Source organism: Lithobates pipiens, unplaced genomic scaffold (genome assembly GCF_037356315.1).
Source record: "Lithobates pipiens isolate NorthernLeopardFrog02 unplaced genomic scaffold, aLitPip1_a1.2 Scaffold_16, whole genome shotgun sequence".
Taxonomy (NCBI): domain Eukaryota; kingdom Metazoa; phylum Chordata; class Amphibia; order Anura; family Ranidae; genus Lithobates; species Lithobates pipiens.
In genome coordinates this window covers 275,961,136-275,984,822 of record NW_027507748.1, presented here as the reverse complement: position 1 = coordinate 275,984,822, position 23,687 = coordinate 275,961,136, and positions in this window count along the sequence as shown.

Sequence of the window (23,687 nt, the reverse complement as noted above, 5' to 3'; positions counted from 1 at the left end):
AAAACGGCCGTTTTTAAAACTTTTTTTTGCATTGATACATGTCCCCTGGGGCAGGACCCGGGTCCCCAAACACTTTTTAGGACAGTAACTTGCAAATTATCCTTTAAAATTAGCACTTTGGATTTTGAACGTTGGAGTCCCATAGACTTTAATAGGGTTCTAAAGTATGCTATATACTAGCTCCGTCGAATCTTCTTTATACATTCGACAGACACCATAAGCCTTCAAAGACAGATTCGCCCGTAATTCATGTGGATTTCCGGACGAATGCAATTTTTGAACGAAAAACAAAATAAATAAAAACGAATTTCGGGAGTAACTAAATAAATTAAGTTTTCGGACGAAAACGAAATTCCGAAACAAAATATTTTACTCTGCACATGTCTAGTCTCAGCGGGGAGCATTAAAGCGGAGGTCCACCCTAAAATGGACCTCCGCTCATCGGAATCCCCCCCCCCCCTCCGGCGCCACAATCGGCACCTTTCAGGGGGGAGGGGGGGTGCAGTTACCTGGATAATCCAGGTAACTGCACCCACTTCCGGGCTAGCTCTCTGCGGAACGGGCGTAGGTTACGCCCCCGTTCCGCAAGCGCCCGCCCCCTTCAGCAAGTGCCCCGCTGCCTGCTGGGAAACACACAGCTCCCAGAGGCAGCGGGGACCGTCCGGATTGCGCCGCGCGGCTCGCGCATGCGCAGTAGGGAACCGGGAAATGAAGCCGAAAGGCTCCATTTCCTGATTCCCATACCCAAGATGGCGGCGGGACCCGGCAGCCGAGCGAGCGATCGGCTTCGGGTGCCGACATCGCGGGCGCGCTGGACAGGTAAGTGTCACTATTTAAAAGTCAGCAGCTGCAGTATTTGTAGCTGCTGGCTTTTAAAAAAAAAAAAAAAAACGCGGAGTCCCGGTGGACTCCCGCTTTAATGGTTTCAAAAGATTATTAGATAAGCACCTGAACGACTGCAACATACAGGGATTATACAATGTAATATGAACATACAATCTCACACATAGGTTGGACTTGTGTCTTTTTTTTCAACCTCACCTACTATATAACTATTAGAAAAAGAAAAGGGACTGGAGGTCACATGCCTCTGGACTTTAACCACTTGCTTACTGGGCACTTAAACACCCTTCCTGACCAGACCAATTTTCAGCTTTTGGTGCTCTCACACTTTGAATGACAATTACTCAGTCATGCAACACTGTACCCAAATTAATTTTGTGTCCTTTTTTTCCCACAAATAGAGCTTTCTTTTGGTGGTATTTGATCACCTCTGGGGTTTTTATTTTTTGCGCTATAAATGAAAAAAGACCGAAAATTTTGAAAAAAAAGCATATTTCTTTGTTTCTGTGATAAAATTTTGCAAATTATAATTTTTTTTCATAAATTTTGGCCACAATTTATACTGCTACATATCTTTGGTAAAAATAACCCAAATTAGTGGATATTATTTGGTCTTTGTGAAAGTTAGAGAGTCTACAAGCTGTGGTGCGAATCGCACAAAATTGATCACACCTGATGTACTGGTGGCCTATCTCATTTCTTGCGACCCGAACAAGTCAGGAAAGTACAAATACCCCCCAAATGACCCCTTTTTTGAAAGTAGACATTCCAAGGTATTTACTAAGATGCATGGTGAGGTTTTTGATGTTGTCATCTTTTTCCCACAATTCTTTGCAAAATGAAGATTTTTTTTTTTTTTTCTCACAAAATTTTCAATGTAATAGGTTATTTCTCTCACATGGCATGTGTATACCACAAATGACACCCCAAAATACGTTCTGCTACTCCTGAGTATTACGATACCAAATGTGTGAGACTTTTACACAGCCTGGCCACATACAGAGGCCCAATATTGAAATAGCACCATCAGGCGTTCTAGGAGCATAAATTACACATTTCATTTCTCAACCACCTATTAAATTTTTGAAGGCCCTGGAGCACCAGGACAATGGAAATGCCCACAAAGTGACCCCATTTTGGAAAGCTAACACCCCAACGTATAATCTATGAGGCATAATGAGTCGTTTGAATGGTTCATTTTTTTTCCAGAAGTTTGGGGAAAATGTGGAAAAAAAATGAAAACGCATTTTTTTTATGCAAAGTTGTCCATTTATAAGATATTTCCAACACATAGCAAAAATGACACCCCAAAATACGTTCTACTACTCCTCCTGAGTATAACGATACCAAATGTGTGAGACTTTTACACAGCCTGGCCACATACAGAGGCCCAATATTGAAATAGCACCATCAGGCGTTCTAGGAGCATAAATTACACATCTTATTTCTCAACCACCTATTACAGTTTTGAAGGCCCTGGAGCACCAGGACAATGGAAATGCCCACAAAGTGACCCCACGTGGCACTGACAGATGGCACTAGAGGCAGATGGGGCTGGCACTGGCAGATGGTGCTGGCTATTTGCTCTGGCTAATTGCGCTGGCAGGTGGCACGGGGGCTGACGGATGGCGCTGGCAGGTGGCACTGACGGCACTGGGGCTGATGGATGGCGCTGGCAGGTGGCACTGGCGGCACTGGGGCTGACAGCACTGGCGGCACTGGGGCTGACGGATGGCGCTGGCGGCACTGGGGCTGGCGCTGGCACTGGCACTACTGGCAGATGGCACTGGGCTGACAGATGGCACTGGGGCTGACAGTTGGCACTGGGGCTGACTCACAGATCCTCTCTCTCCTCACACGCTGTCTCTGTGTGAGGAGGGAGAGACACGGCAATGGGAGATGATCTCATATGTTTACATTTGAGATCATCTCCCATTGGCAGCTGCGATCGCGCTGTGAACGGCCGCTTTGATTTGCCGTTCACGGCGATCTGTGTTTGCCTGTCTCCGGGAGACACGGCGAATACAAAACTTCCGCGATGCGCGCCCCGGCGGCGCGCATTGCGGAAGTAAACACAAGGACGTCCAGGGACGACCAGGCGAAAGAACCCGCCTGCTCTACAGCCGTCATTCGGCTATAGGGCGGGCGGGAGGTGGTTAAAGGTGTCTGTTACCAATAAGATAGTAGTACCAAATTCCTATGTTAAAAAGTACAAATATACTTTTATTATTACAAAGTTAAATAAAAAGACATAGAAAAACGATTTACGGTGCTGGAGGGAGAAGGCTGAGCCGAGCCGAGAGGTAATGCTGGCTTAGAGCTCCATTCTCAGCAGGACAACGGAGCCATATAACGGCAGAGGTAACTTGACCCTCCACACATATATCATACCAAACGGTAGATAAATATCCCTACCTTACATAGGTGACATTCGGGGGGGGGGTCAGAGGAGACTCATGAGGCAGAAAATTAACAAGAAAGTGCCGCCTCACACATACAGCAGTATGGCACTGAAACCCTCCCCCTGTGAGGGGAGACACAGTGAGGAGAACAAACAGACAGCCCCTTATGCTGCTTTACATAAAGATGTTCTTTCATTAAAGGCTCTCTAACCAAATAATGTCTCCACTCCCAAATTTTTCAGTAAAGACTACCCCCAAGTATACACAGCTTCGGCCTCCTAAAAAACGAAGCATGCTTATAGCTTTCCATCGCAATACACCATTTTCACTAATGAAGGAAATCTAGGATCCAGAAGGTCGTTGACTTGAGTCTTAAAGGACACCTACTAGATACCGCTATCACCATTACATCATACTACGCTCCTAACAAAAATTCTATTTCCTATTTTCTTTCTCATTTATTTCAAACTATAGAACACCACAAAATAGGTACTACAATTCTATGTGGAGATTCTAATCAGACCATATTTCCATTTTTGGATAAATCACCAATCCCACAGTCACATACAGCAGACAAACAACTCTTATCAAAACTAATTACAAAACATAACCTAGTAGATACTTGGAGAGAATTTAATCCAACCAAGAGACAATACACACATTACTCGTTCCCTCATCGCTCATTCTCTAGGATAGACCATATATTTATGTCCATAGGGCTAATTCCAGAAATAATATCTACAAAAATTATTCCCATCCCATGGTCCGATCATAGTGCGCTTTACATTACTGTTGCCTCTATAATTCCCCAAAAAAAAGATCCAACATGGATATTAAGAGATTTCCTAGTCAAAAATCCAGCTCATAAAATAATATTGAAATTGTGCTCAAAGATTATATAAAATATAACTCCACACCTGATGTCTCTCCGACTACATTATGGGAAGCACACAAACCTGTTCTCCGTGGCATATGTCTACAGCAAGCAAACATATTCAACAGAGAGCGGAAAATCCTTTGTCAGACTTTAGAAACAAATTTCAATAAATGTCACAAAGCATTCCAAAATAACCCTTCTTTATCTAAAATAAATCTTGACAAAGCTAAATTGGAATTTGATCTATTCCTTACTGAAGCAGCGGATAAAACCATTAAGAGATCAAAACACAGTTTCTATATCAATGTTAATAAACCTCACACACTATTAGCAAGGGCATTAAAATCCTGCCAGAACCCAACGAAACCGATACGTCTGGAAAATCTCTAGGGGGTTATACACAAATAATCCTTTAAAAATATTACAAAAATTCAAAACACAATTAAAAAATGTATACTCTTCTAATAATGAGTTGGACCCTTCTAGAGTGAATGATTTTTTTCTTTCATATATCTCTACCGACACTATCTAAAACACAAATGGAAATGATGGAGGAACCAGTGTCAATTATAGAGGTATCTGAAGTTATCAAAAATCTGAAACTAAATAAAAGGCCAGGTCCTGATGGTTTTTGTGCGCTGTATTACAAAACGTTTGTAGACACCCTATCTCCAGTCTTGACAAACACTTTTAATTCCCTTTTGGAAGGTCATTCTTTTAGAAGAGAAACCCTAACTACAATTATCTGTATGCTCCCTAAACCTCACACAGACGATTCAATATGGTCTAATTATCGCCCTATTTCGTTACTAAATTTGGACATAAAAATTTTAGACAAAATTCTAGCTAACAGATTAAATACTATTATAGGCAATCTTATACATCGTGATCAAATGGGCTTCATTCCATTACGTCAAGCAGGAGATAATTTTAGACGTGCAACACTCCTGTCACATGCCGCTACAAAAAGACGTATTGCCACTTGTTTTCTTTATTTAAATATTATGAAAGCTTTTGACACAGTATCATGGTCATATATGAACTATACCCTTTCCAAATGGGGATTCGGCCCTCATTTTTTACGATGGATCTCTAATTTGTATCAAGATCCCAAAGCTTATATCAGATATGCAGGGTACAAATCGTACGAGTTTAATATACTGAAGGGGACTCGTCAAGGATGTCCACTTTCGCCATTATTATTTGCTTTACTCATTGAACCTTTAGCACAAAGAATTAGGATGGAACCCATTATAACAGGTATTGAAATGCGTGGCTTTCATCATAAGCTCTGTTTATTCGCAGACGATATTCTCCTTTTTCTATCTTCTCCACATGTTTCGGCCCCAAATCTTATAGTTGTACTACAAGAATTCTCATTTATTTCGGGCCTTAAGGTCAATATTCAAAAATCTTCAGCATTAAACATTACACTTGTCGAGAAAGATAAACAATCTTTACAAAATTCACTACCCTTTAAGTGGATAGATCATAGCTTCCCATATCTGGGTGTGCAGTTTACTCCTAACTCCTCCGATTTATTTGCAGCTAATTACCCAGCTCTATTAAGAAATATTACAAGGTCGTTATCTAATTGGTCATCAATGCCGATATCATGGTTTGGGAAAATCAATATCATAAAAATGTCTGTTCTTCCGAAAATTTTATATTTATTAAGAACTCTCCCGATTCATATTCCTGCATATTTTCTTAGGCTGATTTAACAAGAAGTAACAAAATTTACTTGGGGGGAAAATAAAACCCAGACTTCACAAAAAACACTTGTTCTCCCCAAAGCTTTCGGTGGTTTGGGATTTCCAGACTTTAACATATATTATAAGGCAGCTCAATAATCTCAATTAACAAAATATCACTCTTCTACAGAGATTCCTTTATGGGTCCTCATTGAAGCTGTAGACTGTGATCCTCTTCCTATAAACAATATATTATGGTTACAACCTTCGGATTGTAAGTCTATAAATAACCCCATTTCTAAGCACTCTCTATCTATATGGGATAGGTATAGAAATTCACATGGTCTGCAATCTCCACAAAATCCGCTATTATCTTTCCACAAGAATCCGACTTTTTACCCAGCCTGGAAATATCCCAAAACCTTTAAAGCTTGGTCTAAGGCTGGTATCACTTGTCCATATAATTTAACTTCAACTACATCACTAAAATCTTTTACAGATCTATGTGAATTATATAAGCTTCCACAATCAGAAATATTCAGATATCTCCAAATCAAAATTTTTTATACTCCTCTTCTCAATTTAAATGTAAACTTACGGTACATAATATTTCTCAATTTGAAAGATTTTGTCTCAAAGAACCACATGCTAAAGGTCGTATTACATCATTGTATACACAATTGATATCTAATCGTAATACTGTTATACCTAAATATGTGGCCAAGTGGGAAAAAGATTTGGATTGTACGATCGATTCTAGGTCTTGGTCCAACTTATGGTCTTTCACAAAATCCTCCTCTATAAATATATTGGCATCTGAATCATCATATAAAGTTCTCACACGCTGGTATTTGGTTCCTGCGAGAATCGCCAAATTCTCAACAGACAACACTGGCCTCTGCTTTCGTGGCTGTCCAGAAAAAGGTACATATATACATACCTGGTGGCATTGCTCAATTGTACAATAATCTTTGGAAAAAGATCTTTCTGATAATTACAAAAATTTTTGATCGTCCAATTTTTCCAGACCCAATTATAGCTCTCCTTAATTTAAAACCAGCCTTTCTGAATCAGAAACAATTCAAATTAGTTCTTACACTCCTGATAGCCGCAAAGCAGACTATAGCCAATGCGTGGAAAACAGTTGTGGTGAATATTGCAGAAACCAAACGTAGAATGAATCAATCTTTCATCAATGCTAAAATAAACACTATAGATAAAAACCAGATGACAAAGTTTGATACAATATGGAAACCTTGGATTAAATATTATACGTCAGATAATATTGACAACCGAGTTTTATTGTTATGGTGATTAAGATTTTTCTTTATAGAATTACATTAGCTGATACATAAAACCTCCTCCGGAGAATTATTCCCTCCCCTTCCCCTCCTATATACCTTTTATGTTCTTCCCTTACTATATAATACTTACTACAAACATACTTGAAAAGTTATGGTCAAAACTTTAAAATCATATATTTTCTTTTAGACATATTTATATTTTCTTGGGATTAAAATGTTTAAAACTCTGCTATAAGAATGTTTTCAAATTCTAAAATATATAAGGCCATTTATTGTCATTCCCATGAGAATATCTTGAAATTATTCTTTGCTTTGTATCATCCGTACTTCAATATATCTACTTTTTATTTCTGGTATCACATAATTTGTGTTATATTCTGTACATGTAATTTATTTTAACATAAAATAAAAACTTTTGAACGAGAGAAAAACGATTTACAAATTACATAAAAACAGACTTGTAAGAACAATCTACTAATTCGCTGCAGATATATTTTTACACAGTTGCTACCACTCTCTCAAGAGGTTTCGCTCAACAGAGCTTCCTCAGGGGATAATGTACTTGGAGACTGTTAAACAATGAAAAAAGAAAATATGTAATAGAACAAAATATAAACATAAATCAATATGAATCAAGAGAAACAATATATTATTACAATAAGAAATGAAACAAATAGGATCAATAGAAAAATATATTTTTTCTTATTAAGCAAATCAAAAAGAACACATGAATCAAAATTACAATTACAAGATAAAGAAAAAAAAAACTTACCAAAACACAGCTGCGAAGTAATTATCTAAGATAGAAAATACAAAACTACATATTGATGCATGCACAGAGGCCCATCCGTGTACTGATGCCCATTTTTTGAATGCAGAGTAGGTAAACAATTGAATCCAAAGTTTTTTTTTCTATAGGGAAAAGAACATAAAATAAAGTGGATCTAGAATCGGCCATGAATTTTTGTATATAAAAAAGCTAGTATCAATGAATGAATTTCAAATGATTTACCTCAAGAGTTTAATTGAGGTAAATCATTTGAAATTCATTCATTGATACTAGCTTTTTTGTTCTTTTCTCTATAGAAAAAATACTTTTTCTGATTCAATTGTTTACCTACTGTGCATTTAAAAATGGGCATCAGTACATGGATGGGCCTCTGTGCACGCATCAATATTTAGTTTTGTCTTTTCTATCTTTGATAATTACTTCTCAGCTGTGTTTTGGTGAGTCATTTTTTTTTTGTTTTTGTTCTTCTTTTATCTATCTAATTGTCATTTTGATGTGTTCTTTTTGATTTGTTTAATAAAAAATATATTTTTCTATTGACTCCTCTGATTTATTTCTTATTGTAATATATTGTTTCTGTTGATTCATATTTATTTATGTATATTTACTTATTTTGTTCTATTACATATTTTCTTTTTTCATTATTTAACAGTCTCCACGTACATTATCTCCTGAGGAAGCTGTTGAGCAAAACATGTTGAGAGAGTGGTAGCAACTGTACAAATATATCTGCAGCGAATTAGCAGATTACAAGTCTGTTTTTATGTAATTTGTAAATAATTTTTCTATATGTCTTTTTAATTAACTTAGTAATAATAAAAGTATGTTTGTAATTTTTAACATACGAATTTGGTACTACTATCTTATTGGTAACAGACACCTTTAAAGTCCCGAGGCATGTGATATCCAGTCCCCTTTCTTTTTCTAATACATTCAGGAAAGTGGTGTCTTGGTCTGACTCTTTTATAAATTAGTTTTTACTATGTATCTATGTAGATACCATTGTATTCAACTATGTAATTGCCAGATAGTTGAGAATGGCTATCACAAAGGCCTTTTCTTTTTCAGGCCAAGAGAGTCCAGTTGGTATTTGGGCTCATTCTACAAGACCTTTTGGCGGTGAGTTGGGCAGAAAAAGTTGGTGCCACCCCCGAACAGATCTGTAAAGCAGCTACGTGGATGAGCCTGACGACCTTTGCCTGTCATAGGTTAGATCTCCTGATGGCTGGGGACCAGGCTTTCAGAAGCAAAGTCTTACAGGCTGTTGTGTGTTATAGGAATGAAACTTGTGCGCTACTATGTATAGTTTAAAGTAAAAATAAAGCATCAGACTCCAGTGAAAATGGTAAAATAGAACATCAGAGAAAGCGAAAAAAAAAGCCACAAAGAATATAATGGATGTAAACAGTTGCAACCGCTTAGTAGTGTACTCAAAATCACTGCATGAACAGAATAAAAAAAGGGGGAAGTGGTGCACTTATTCAAAATCACTTAAAATGATTTTTGGGCAACAAATGGTGGAGCTTTCTACTCATGCTTGCTGGATGCTTATGTGGTCATTGTTTGCAGTGCCATCTACACAAGAAGTATTAGTGTTTTGGAGCAAGGTTTTCTCTATATATGGAACTACCCAGTGGTGAGTGCAGGATGTTTTGGTGCCAAGATTCCATGCAGCATCTAGTCTTCGCTTGAGAACGGAATGTCTTCGCAGACCCACCAGTAGGATTCCCCATTCGCTGTCTGATGAGCCTTGCTTGACCTTTTGGTCATTATTGGAGGTGAGCGACCAATCCTATAAATTTTACAATCGATTTTGGATTGATGTTTTGTTTTCATTCTATCAAGATACCATTCTATGAGACCTCCATCTCCATATAAATTGATCCCTACCATTTGGTTTTACTTGGACTTTTTTGCACCTTATTTTAGTTCATTTTATTTTTGGGTTTTATGTTAACGGCACACTATATTGAATAAGTGCGCCACTCCCCCATCTTTTTTCTTACAGCCTGTTGCCCCACCCTAAATGGGGTAAGTCTCGATTATCCTCTCGGGTGCTGTCCTGGAAGATGTTTTGGGAAAATTCAAATTAGACTTTCCAATAGTCTTTCGGGACAGCAATAACTGGCCTTTTTTTTTTTTTTTTTTTTGCTGTATACTATGATACAGTTGTGCTCATAAGTTTACATACATAGTAGATGAGGTCGAAAAAAGACACAAGTCCATCAAGTCCAACCTATATTTGTGATTATATATCAGTATTACCTTGTATATCCCTGTATGTTGTGGTCGTTCAGGTGCTTATCTAATAGTTTCTTGAAACTATCAATGCCCCCCCCCCCCCCCCCGCTCTGAGACCACCGCCTGTGGAAAGCAATTGCACTTCCTGCTCTTCTTACTGTAAAGAACCCTCTACTTAGATTAAGGTTAAACCTTTTCTTTTAATTGTGTCTTGTTAAACTCCCTTCTGCAAAAAAGTTTTATCCCTATTGTGGGGTCACCAGTATGGTATTTGTTAACTGAAATCTTATCTCCTCTCGAGTCTCTTCTCTAGAGAGAATAAGTTCAGTGCTCACCTTTCCTCATAACTAATATCCTCCAGACCCTTTATTAGCTTTGTTGCCCTTCTTTGTAGTTGCTCCATTTCCGATACATACTTCCTGAGGACTGGTGGTGCCCAGAACTGGACAGCAGACTGTAGGTGCAGCCAGACCAGAGTCTTGTGGAGCGGGAGAATTATCGTTTTATCTCTGGAATGAATCCCCTTTTTAATGCATGCCAATATTCTGTTTGCTTTGTTAGCAGCAGCTTGACATTGCATCCCATTGCTTACCCTATTATCTATTAGGACCCCCAGGTCCTTTTCTATCGTAGATTCCCCCAGTGTATAGATTGTAGTAGTTTTTTTATTTTAGATTTTTCTACATTGAACCTCATTTACCATGTAGTTGCCCACTAATTTGTTCAGATCTTCTTGCAAGGTTTCCACATCTGTGGAGAAGTTATTGCCCTACTTAGCTTAGTATCATCTGCAAATACTTTGGACTGTTTACCCCATTCTCCAGGTCGTTTATAAACAAATTAAACGGGATTGGTCACAGCACAGAACCCTGGGGGACCCCACTACCCACCCCTGACCATTTTGAGTACTCCCTATTTATCACCACCCCCTGAACTCATAGTTTCATAGTTAGTAAGGTTGAATAAAGACACCAGTCCATCCAGTTCAACCTGAGTGAGGTGTCTACCCCTATCCCTGTACATTGCACACTCACATTGGTCCCTACCCTCAAGGAGCCCACAATCCAAAGTCCCCATTCATATACTAGGGCCAATTTTGGACAGAAGCCAATTAACCTACCTGCATGTCTTTGGAGTGTGGGAGGAAACCGGAGTACCCGGAGGAAACCCACGCAGGCACAGGGAGAACATGCAAACTCCAAGCAGGTAGTGTTGTGGTTGGGATTCGAACCAGCAACCCTTTTTACTGCTAGGTGAGAGTGCTAACCACTACACCACTGTGCCTCACCCTTGTAGCCAGTTTTCAATCCATGTACTTGCCCTATGGTCCATGCCAGCAGACCTTATTTTGTACAGTAACCGTTTATGGGGAACTGTGTCAAATGCTTTTGCAAAATTCAGATACACCACTGCTACAGGCCTTCTTTTATCTAGATGTCAACTCTCCTGCTCATAAAAGGTTAATAGATTGGTTTGGCAAGAACGATTCTTCGTGAATCAATGCTGATTACTGCTAATGGTATCGTTCTAATTACTAAAATCTTTTATATAGTTCCTTATCATCCCCTCCAAGAGTTTACATACTATTGATGTTAGGCTAACTGGTCCATAATTCTCAGAGATGTATTCTGGGCCCTTTTTAAATATTGGTGCTACATTGGCTTTTCTCCAATCAGCTGGTACCATTCCAGTCAGTAGACTGTAAGTAAAAATTAGGAACAATGGTCTGGCATTTACTTGACTGAGTTCTTTAAGTACCCTCGGGTGCAAGCCATCTGGTCCCGGAGATTTATTAATGTTAAGTTTCTCAAGTCTAATTTTAATTCTGTCCTCTGTTAATCATGGAGGTGTTTCCAGTGATGTGTCATGATAAACACTGCAGTTTTGATTACTGAAGCCGCCCCCCCAATAATAAATTCAATATCTTTGCCATCTCCCCATCTTTTGTAACCAGATGTCCTTCCTCATTCTTTATAGGGCCAATATGGACTGTCCTCCCTTTTTTACTGTTTACATAATTAAAGAATTTCTTAGGATTTTTTTTTTACTCTCCTCCGCTATATGTCTTTCATGTTCTATCTTAGCCATCCATATTGCACCCTTACATTTCTTGTTGCATTCTTTATAAAGTCTGAATGCTGATGATCCCAAAACCTTGTATTTTTTGAAGGCCCTTTCCTGTGCTTTTATATGCATTTTTACATTGGAGTTAAGCCATCCTGGACTTTAGTTCGCTCTTTTAAATTTATTACCCAATGGCAGAATTTATGATTTCTTGGCTATTTTCCAGAATATGAATAACACAAACTTTTCTTTCAAGCATGGTTAGTGTTTGGCCGAAGTCATTTATTATCAATCAACTGTGGTTACTCTCTTTAAATCATAATGGCAACAAACTTCCCAAATGACCCTGATCAAAAGTTTACACACCCCAGTTCTTAATACCGTGTATTGCCCCCTTTAACATCAATGACAGCTTGAAGCCTTTTGTGGTATTTGTGGATAAGGCTCTTTATCTTCTCAGATAGTAAAGCTGCCCATTCCTCTTGGCAAAAAGCCTCCAGTTCCTGTAAATTCTTGGGCTGTCTTGCATTAACTGCACGTTTTGAGATCTCCACAGAGTGGCTCAATGATATTGAGGTCAGAAGACTGAAATGGTCACTCCAGAACCTTCACTTTATTCTGCTGTAGGCAATGACGGGTCGACTTGGCGTTGTACTTTGGATCATTGTCATTTTGGAATGTCCAAGAACGTCCCATGCTCAGCATCCTGGCTGATGAATGCAAATGTTCCTCCAGTATTTTTTGATAACATTCTGCATTCATCTTGCCATCAATTTTGACCAAATTTCCTGTGCCTTTTGTAGCTCACAGATCCCCAAAACATTAGCGATCAACCTCTGTACCTTTCATCAAAGGCCTTGTTGACTCCTCTCCAAATGTAGCATTTTGGTTGTGCCCAAAAAGCTAAATTTTGGTCTCGTCACTCCAATTGATTTGTGCCAGAAGTTTTCAGGCTTGTCTCTGTGCTGTTTGGCATATTGTAAGCGGGATAGTTTGTGGCATTTGTGTAGTAATGGCTTTCTTCTGGCGACGTGACCATGCAGCCCATATTTCTTCAAGTGCCTCCTTATTGTGCATCTTAAATGGGGATGAACTTGATGTTCAGGTGGGACAGACGTTTGACTCGAACATCGAGTGTTCGCCTGTTTTACCAAAGAGTGAACATTATGGGATGTTTGCTGCAAATTTCAGCACTGCGTAAAGCCCCATAATGCACTGCGAGATCGCAGTGCATTGCTGTATGATGATTGGCCAAAGCATGCACCTCACCTGCATGCTTTGGCCAATCACAGCGCCCTCTGCTAAGAGGGTGCCTTTGGTCAATCATGGCTCAGGGTGACTAAGTCCACACTATATAAGGCTGCTTACACGGCGGCCGTGTGTAGTGTTGTTGTGGACAGAGAACTTGATTTAGATTAAGCAGGCAGGGTATTCAGTTAGTGGCTATATAGATAGTGTGTGTGTGTATATATATATATATATATATGTTCTGCATTTAGCATAGACTATATATTCAGTGTTTACTCTATATTCAGTCAGTGCAGTCCGTGTAACCTATATCTACAGTGCATTTCGTGGTGTACTCTTTCTAATACACTTCAAGTGGTGTACACAGTATAAAATACAGTGCAGCCAATGTAGTTTCTAATACAGTGCAGGCGGTGTACACCGTATCTGAAACACTTCTGGTGGTGTACACAATACAGTGCAGCCACCACTAATACAGTGTAGTGTGATGTTGCAAAACAAAATAAATAGGAGAGGCAGACGATCACAAGCAACTAAAAGAGGGCAAGCAGCCTGTGTGTCTACAGTCAACAGTGCTGGTCGTGGACACTGTGCTTCCTCTGCAGGTGGCCATGGGGGTCGCTTGCCCCTTTTTTCCTGCTGCTGGCCGTGTTATTGTGCCAGAACATGCAGAAGAGTTGGTGGAGTGGATAACAAAGCCGTCATCCTCTGTCATCCAGGCTCAGAGTAGCTTGTCTTCCAACGCAGCTGCCAAAGCGGCCTATTCCACATGTTCCTTGTCCACAGTCACTCCTTCTGTAGCCCCACCATTATACACGGAGTCCCCAGAATTATTCGTCCACAGTGTTGGGTACATACTGCTGGAGGATGCGCAGCAATTTGAGGGCTCCGATGTTGGTTCCCAGGTTGAGGAACGGAGTAGCGTGAGCCTAGAAAGAAGGGGTGCCCAAGACGGACAAGAAATTAGCAGTCATATTCCCTCAGCTGCAGCATATTTCCAAGTTTGCTCCAGTGACGGAGGGGCTGATGAGGTCACTGACTGTACTTGGGTGCCTGAGAGGAGAAGGAGGCACAACTCCAATGAGGCATAATGTCTTCTAGGGGGCAGCTTAAGGGCAGTGTCATAGGATGCGCACAGGTAAAGCGCTCTGGCGCACAGCTGTCTGTGATAGGAATAAACGAAAGCACACACACACAGGGTGTGACCCCTCGCTGACCTATAAAGGAAGTGAGGTCATCCAAACACACTGCTGGTTTGTCTTCAGCTTCCTGTGTTTCCCACGTCTGTTCCTGTGATCTCTATTACCCGTTTTTGACCCGGATTGCCTCATCGACCTCGCTGATCTTCTCCTGACCCGACCCCTGGCTTGACCTTGGACTCCCGCTTTCTAAACGTGTTTGACCCTCAGCCTGCATCTGGACTTACTTGCTATCTCCTGTGTTCGACCCCCAGCTTGTCTTGGATTATCCTTCTGTCTCAGCGTTCCTGGTACTTGTTGTCTTCTGATCTGGACTGTGTTTGACCCCTGGCCTGTCTCCTGGATTCTGTCTTTGCTTTACGGACTTGCTACCTTTGCTTCTGGACCTTCCCACGGGACATCACCTTCAGCTCTGCTCAAGCTACCTGCTGATCTTCTAGCAAGTGACTGTCCTACTGGTAGCTTGTGCCTCTTGGTGCAACCACCCTCTGTGCCACCTTCAGAGTTGGCCTGCGCTGAGTCGCAACAGCGACCGCTCTCGGCATCTTGGCCTCGGTGAGTACATTTATATGATAGGCAGCCACCCTATTGCATCACAGTGCAGAGCTCCACAGGTGCAGGGCACTGCTTACTCCCTGCTGACTTTTTTAAAAGTTCCTTGGTGTGGGCCTTTTTCGACACGTGTGCAGCAGATTACACCATTGCTGTTTGCAACCTATGTCTGAAGCGGATCAAGCGTGGCCAGAACAGCAGCCCCTTGGGCAACACATGCTTGACCAGACATATGACGACCTGCTATGCAGTCCGTTAGCAACAGCACTTGAAAGATCCACATCAGCAAAAAAGTCAGACTTCTCCTTGCTCTTCCTCTGGGATCTCCAACCCTACTATACCTCCAGTCCTCTCAAAAACCTGCACGGAGAGAAATGAAGGTATAGCAATAGGTGTCCCAAGTACTTGCAGCTAATCTTCTAGCAGTACACCATCTTATTTTCACAGGCCAATTTTCCTACCCCAGTTGCTAAATCATAAAAAGAAATTCAGTCCCAAACATCCATATGTTCAGCATCTAAATGCTAGCTTGGCCAAATTGCTAGCACTGCAACTGCTGCCTTTTCAGCTGCTAGACTCTATCCCATTTCTTGAATTTGTGGAATGTGTGCTGTACCTCGGTGGCCGGTTCCAAAATGCAATTTCTTTTCACGGAAGGCCGTTCCAGCTCTCTACCGGCATGTGAAAGGCAATGTTTTGGCCTCGTTGGACAGGGCGGTCAGTAAGGTGCATATTACTCATGGTCCAGCAGGCATGGTCAGTGACGTTACTTTTCCTTCTCGACTCACTGGGTAACTGCTGGCAGCTGGGAAGGATGCAGGACAGGGTTCAGTATTGTTGGAGCTTGTTCCATCACCATGCCTCCAAAATGCTAGTGGTGATTCTGCTACAGCTCTCTCCACCCTCTCCTCTTCTTCCTTTATGGCCTTTTCTACAGATTTGTCCTCTGAACCAGCGGTGCTCCGTAAGCGCTCAAGGAGCTACACAAACAGTCAGGCTAAAAGATGCCATGCCATGCATTGCTTGAGTTGGTCTGCCTAGGGTACAGGAGCCACACTGGGACAGGGATTCTCTGAGCTTTGCAGGAGCAAGCTCAGAGGTGCTTGATGCCACACCAGCTTCAGCCAGGAATGGTTATATGGGACAATGACACCAACCTTCTCTCCACCCTCTGACTGGGACACTTGACCCATGTTTGGCACACATCCTGAATTTGGTGATGCAGTGGTTCTTGAGCAGGTACCCAGGTTTACAGGATCTCCTGAAGTCTGTGGTCATTTCCGCTGGTCATACAATGCTAGTGCTCGGCTGGCTCACATTCAAAGGGAATGCAACCTGGCCACCAACCGCCTCCTTTGTGACATGCACACCAGGTGGAACTCAACCTTGGCAATGCTGCAGCGGCTGCACACACAGCAGAGGGCAATCAATGAGTATCTGTGCGAGTAAGGCATGGGTCAGGGGAGCTTAGCTTCTTTTTGCCACGCTAGTGGCTACTAATCAAGGATGCATTGACTGTCTTGTCACCATTTGAGGAGGCCACAAGGATGGTAAGCAGCGACAATGCATGCATCAGTGACACTGTCCCTCTAGTCTTCCTGTTTGAGCACACGCTTTGTGGGATCATAGAAAGGGCACTTGAGGCAGAACAGTGGGAGGAAGAGGATTACTTCCTTACCTCTCAAGGCCCCCATTTCCAGATAGCATTGCTGTGGACCCGCCAAACACACATGAAGAGGAGCATTGTGTCAGCATGGATGTAGAGGATTACACTCAGCAGCAGTCTTCAAGGGATGGTTTTCAGTCCCCAGAAACCCAAGGAGTTGTACGTGGCTGGGAGGAGGTAGTTACAGATCATGTTGTCCTTAGTGACCAAGAGGACTCAGAATCAAATGCCTCTGCAAACTTACGCTGCATGGCCTCCCTGATTCTGCAAAGCCTGCGAAAGGACCCTAGGATTTGTGGTATCAAGGAGAGGGATCGTTACTGGCTGGCAACCCTTCTTGATCCATGTTACAAGGTTAAGATTGCAGAACTCACCCTGCCTTCACAGAGGGAGCAGAGGATGAAACCTTTTCAGGAGGCCTTGAAGAAAGGTTTGCGCAACACAATTCCAGACCCTGGAAGGTTACAATTTCCTGGTGCTGGACAATGTGTTGCTGAGACTTCGTTCAGTCAGAGGAAGACCGGTGGAGAAGGTGGCCCGGCTGACCGATTCCTTTAAACAATTTTTCAGTCCTCAGCGCTAAGGTGTGATCTGTTAAAGCAACTATCGACATTGTGCATGGTGCAGGAATATCTAGGGGCAAGAGCAGACTTGGAGATCTTTCCAACAGAGCATCCACTGGGTCTTGAGGGTGGACTACTGGCCAGAATTAGCTCAATGCGCAGTTGAGCTACTGGCCTGTCCTGCATCTAGCATGCTTTCTGAACGCAAATTCAGTGCTGCTGGAGGGTTTGTAACAGATCGAAGAGTGCACCTGTCCAGACTCCATTGATAGGCTCACATTCATAAAAATGAATCGGTCTTGGATTAGCAGCTATCAATCACCTGATGCTGATGTAACTGATTGAATTTGCTATGGATGTGGGATCCCTTGAAGACTGATCATCCTATTCCTCCTCAATCTTGATGCTAGCTTCCAACAATATTTATGGTCTAGGGCACCACCACCACCCAAGGCCCAATTTCTCCTTCGTTCATTGACGGACACAGCACCTTTATCTTTACCTTAGGGTTATATTGCCACCTTTAGGAGAGCACTAGGCACAACACAAAAAAAAGGCACAGTACCGCCCAGGAGGCGGTCCTACTGGCTATATAACCCCTCGCTCTGCTTCCAGCAGCTCAGTTTTTTTCTAGCTAGTCTAGAAGGATCTGGCTCCCTGTGGGGACCAATGGTCCTTGGAATGTTTTTTTCTTTTTTGCTGTTTTTGATTCCTGTGATCTACAATCAACAGCCAGGCTGGATAATATAGATCCTGATAGTCTCCCCAGCCTGGCCTTCGAGCGCGTGCAGACCTTAGCTTCGCGCTGGGTCGGCAGTGAAAGGCTCCAATCTGGTTCAGGGGTGGCCGGTGAGCTATATGCTCTGGGACACACATGACCAGGTTACTGCTATCCGAGTTGCAGTGTGCCGTGATCGACAGCCATCCCCTCCTACTTGGGTGATGGGTCTGTCTGTGGAGTGCATCCAGCAGTCCCTGCAGGAGGGGTAAGTATGGTTCCACCTGTTTAGGCAGGATGGAGCAGCTGGGCATTCCCTGGGAGGTCGGCTAGCTGGTCTCTCTCTCTCTCTCTCCCCCTTTTCTTCTCTCCCTATTTCTCTCCTCCCCATTCTAAGGGGCCACTGTGTGGCTGGGCATAGGGGGTGCGGAGCACGTACCTTGTCGGGGGTCCTAGCAGGGGGCTGCACAGGGCGGTTGGTGGTCCGCTCGTTTTTTCTCTGCGTTTGGTGCTTTTATGGGTATCTGTGTGCTGCCATGTGGAGGGAATGGTCACCGCGGGACCCGTGGCCATTTTCTTGTAGCCGTGGCCATTTTCTTGGAGTCCAGCGGCCATTTTCCCATTTTCTGGTAGCCACAGGTCTGTTATACCGTAGTGCTGGGTGGCTGATTAAGCCTGGAACAGCGCAGACACAGGACACCTCATGGCAGGCAGAGGGGAGAGCGGATGGCGGGAGCACCTGGGTGAGGGTGGGGAGTCCTGCAGGGGGGCCCCTCAGTCTGTGGCAGCTAGCAGGGTGGGCAATTTTTTCTTACTTGCCTTAGGTCCCTAAGGGTGACAGGCGAGAGTGGGTCAGCATGGCGTCAGAGGCTGGCGCTTCTTTGCCAGACACCCCTGTGATAGCAACCGGTTCCCCTGCACCTGCGGTACCTATGGACGCTCTGTCAGCAGTTCTGGAATCATTTGTTGCCAGGGTTGAAACGGCGTGCGGGTGCAAGGGGGATAAAAAACACCCCTCCCCCCACCTGTCTTCTGGGGAAAGCTCTGATTCAGACTCTGGTCCCGCTATGGCAGGCAGCCCCTGTTCTGATGCTTCAGAGGATGCGGATCAGGACCATTCGGACAGTGAGGAGGAAGACTCTGTGTCCATTTCAGCGCAGGAAAAAGCGTGAGTAGGAGCACTTATCACAGCTGTGCGGGATACCTTAAAGACTTAAAGATAGAGGATACGGCAGGGCCATCTGCAGAGGTGTCGGTCTCTTTTGGGTCCCACAAGCTGGCCCGCACTGCTAAGGTGTTTCCTTATTTAACTTATTTTGATAAGTTTATTTACAAGGAATGGGAAAGCCCGCCACGGGTTTTTTCAGTCCCGAGACGAATAACAAGGCGTTACCCCCTTGAGGAGAGTTTCCTGAAAAAATGGACATCTCCTCCGGTTTTTGATCCCCAGTATCTAGACTATTTGGCGCCTCGCTAGATGACATTAAGAATGTTACTGGGGGAAAGAGTACTTTGCTCTGACAGTCCAGGAAGGGTAAGGAGCCACACTGTAGGTAAGGGCCCTCTTTTTCCGCTCAGAAGCGGGTTTTTCATCTGCCCGGGTCGGCGGGTAAGCGTTCCCAGTCCAACAAGGTGTCCGCTGAGGGACAAAAGTGCTCCTGGTTTCGCAAGCTGAACAAACCTGTTAGCATGAAGGTTCCCCCCCGCCCGACTCTTGGGTGGGAGGTCGCCTTCGGGAGTTTGCAGTCCGGTGGACCTCTCTCCTTTCCAACCAGTGGGTCGGCAAAGATACAAGATAGTTTTCTTGTCCGCCAGACAGATTTTTTTTCCCTTCAACCTTCATCTTCCAGCTCGTCGGGAGGCCTTGTTTGGGGCAGTACAGGAATTACTACTGCATGGGGTGATAGTGCCTGAACCGACATCGGAAAGGTGTCGCGGATTCTATTCCAATCTGTTTGTAGTTCTGAAGAGGGAAGGGGTCCGTCCGCTCTTGGATCTCAAGGCCCTCAATTGCTTCGTGAAGGTGCGGAGGTTCAGGATGGAATCGGTTCGTTCCGTGGTCGCTGAATTTCATCAAGGGGATTTCTTGGCATCTTTGGACATCAAGGATGCATACTTGCATGTCCCCATATGTGTCGGGCACCAGAGGCTTCCGCGATTTGCGGTCGGGGACAAACACTACCAATCTGTAGCTCTTCCCTTTGGCCTAGCGATGGCGCCAGGGGTCTTCACCAAGGTGCTGGCCCCAATTCTGGCATTGCTAAGACAATGAGGGATCGCGATCGTGAGTTACCTGGACGACCTCCTCTTGAGAGCAGCTTCTGCCACAGAATTAAGGGAGGATGTGGCGATCACCATACAGATTCTCCGGGAGTTTGGTTGGGTGTTGAATCTCCAGAAGTCGGTATTGGCGCCGACTCAGCGCCTGGTGTACTTGGGGTTGATTCTGGACTCCACAGAGGTGAGAGTTTTTCTCCCTTCAAACAAGCTGCAGACTCTTCAATCCGCAGGTAATCGTTGCTGTGTTTTTTGCATGCGACTTCTGGGCCTCATGGTAGCCACTTTCGAGGCGGTACCGTATGCTCAATTCCACACTCGAGTCTTGCAGAAAGAGATCCTGTCCAAATGGGACAAATCTCTGACATCCCTGGATTTTCAAATTCGGGTGAGCCAGCTAGTCAGGGCTTTGCTTCTCTGGTGGCTGAGGTCTCCGGTTCTTTCGGTCCGGGAAATTGTTACTTCCTCTTCATTGGACGGTTATCACGACGGACGCCAGCCTGACGGGCTGGGGGGGGGGGGGTTTGGGCCATCCAGTTGGCTCCAGGTCACTGGAGGCAGGAAATATCCCTCCTGCCGATCAATGTGTTGGAGCTTCGGCCGATCAGGCGGTGCCTCTCCACATGGTCGCAGGGGCGTCCGGTCAGGATCCAGTTGACAACTCCACAGCGGTGGCCTATGTCAATCATCACAGCGCTGGAGGTCTCTCACATCCTACAGTGGGCAGAGCGGTGTGTGCCGGCTCTGTGAGCCGTATACATTCCGGGCCTAGAAAACTGGCAGGCGGACTACCTCAGTCAGTTGCTGGACCAGGGGGAATGGTCACTGCATCCGGAAGTGTTTCGGCTCATTTGCCTAATGTGGGGCATGCCGGATGTGGATCTCCTAGCCTCTCGGTTCAGTCGGAAGGTGCAGAGGTTTGTGGCCAGGTCAAAAGATCCCTGGGCGGACAAATCAGATGTGTTGCTGGCCCCATGGGGGCATTATCGGCAGATTTATGCCTTTCCCCTGTTCAGACTCCTCCATCGTCTGCTGCGCAGATTAGAGGCCGAGGGGATTCCGGTGTTTCCAATTGCCCCAAATTGGCCTTGATGTCCTTGGTACTCCGACATAGTACGAATGGTGGCGGATGTTCATTGGTGGCTGTCGATGCGGGAGGTCCTGCTGTCGCAAGGTCCGATACTTCACCCTTCTTTACCGTCTTTAGTTTTAACGGCATCGCAGTTGAAATCCAGGTGCTGGGGGACAGAGGACTGTCTGCTTCGGTAATTTCCACTATACTGAAGGCGCGGAAGACTTCTTCCCGGAAGATTTATCGCACATGGAAGGCTGATATCTCCATGTGTGAGGAGTTGGGGTGGCGTCCATGTACGTATTCAGTTTCCAGGATCCTACTGTTTTTGCAGCAAGGAGTGGATCAGAAACTTGCATTAAGCACCATTAAGAGGCAGATATCAGCTTTGGCTGTCTTTTTTTAGCGACTCATTGGTGCATACATTTGTTCAGGGGGTTCGGCACGTGGCCCCTCCGGTACGACTGCCGCTGCCCCCATGGGATTTGGATCTGGTGCTTCAGAAACCACAGTTTGAAAACATTAGGGAGATCCCCTTATTAACACTCTCTCAGAAAGTAGTCTTTCTAGGGGATATTACATCTGCAAGGCGGGTTTCTGAGTTGGCGGCCTTGTCATGCAAATCCCCATACTTGGTCCTTCACAAGGATAAGGCGGTGCTGTGTCCACAGCCTTTTTTTCTTCCAAAGGTTATTTCGGCCTTTCATCTAAATGAGGACACAGCAGGGCCCTTTCCTGCACCCACCAAGAGTAACTGTGAGGGCTTACAGTATTCTGATACCACCAATACCTAAGGCCCAATTTTTTGCAGAGTATATAGGGTGGGCAATATAGTGTGTATATATACTGCTGTTCAGAGTATATAGTGTCTGAGGGACCCCCATGCTATTTTTTTTTATTTGGGTGTGGGGTTCCCCTTAATATCCATACAAGACCCAAAGGGCCTGGTAATGTAATTTTTCTGTGGTATTGTTCTAAACACAGGAAAAATGCGCTACTTTACAGGCATACTAAGGACACCCCCCAGGCATGATATTTAAAGGAATGTTTCATTTTTATTGTTTCACTTTAAGCATTATTAAAATCATTGCTCCTGAAAAAACAGCTGTTTTTTAAAACTTTTTTTTGCATTGATTTGTGTCCCCTGGGGCAGGACCCGGGTCCCCAAACACTTTTTATGGCAATAACTTGCATATAAGCCTTTAAAATTAGCACTTTTGATTTTTCATGTTCGTGTCCCATAGACTTTAACAGTGTTTGCGTGTTCGAAACAATTTTTCGCCTGTACGCATGTTCTCCTGCAACCAAAGAGGGGGGTGTTCCATTCATCCCTAATTTTAAACAAGCCACATCACATGATTTCAGAGAGGCCTGTATTTCACCTGAAGTTATTTGTGGGTTTTTCTTTGCATTCCAAACAATTTTCATGGCAGTTGTGGCTGAAATCTTAGTTGGTCTACCTGACCGTGGTTTTGTTTCAATACAACCCCTCGTTTTCCACCTCTTGATTACAGTTTGAACAGTGCTGATTGGCATTCTCAATTCCTTGGATATTTTTTTTATATCGCTTTCCTGTTTTATACAGTTCAACTACCTTTTCCCGCAGATCCTTTGACAATTCTTTTGCTTTCCCCATGACTCAGAATTCAGAAACATCAGTGCAGCACTTGATGAAAGATGCAAGGGTCTGTCAGGAGTCCAGAAACGCCATTCAAACTCCTTTGTGTCAACTTGTGTGCATGTTATCAGGCCAAAATCACCAGGGTATGTAAACTTTTGATCAGGGTCATTTGGGTAGTTTCTGTTGCCAATATGATTTAAAAAGAGTTAATTGGTAACAAATGGCTTCAGCCAAACACTATGAGTGTAAGAAAAGTTTTTGTGTTATCATTCTCTGAAAAAAGGCCAAGAAATCATAAATTCTGCCAGGGTATGTAAACTTATGAGTATAACTGTCACTTATATGTTTCAGCCGGAGCTGGAGGTTCTCTACAAACAACTGAAGGAAGAGTGGAGGCCTCCTGTTAAAACTTTGGATGATGAGGTGTTTCTGTTGGGGAGGAGCCATGATCTCTCGGGTGCTGTCCTGAAAGACTATTGGAAAACAAGTTACCTGTAAGTCTAACTTGAATTTTTGTTGCCAGTGGTTTAGACATTATTGGTTATGTGTTGAGTTA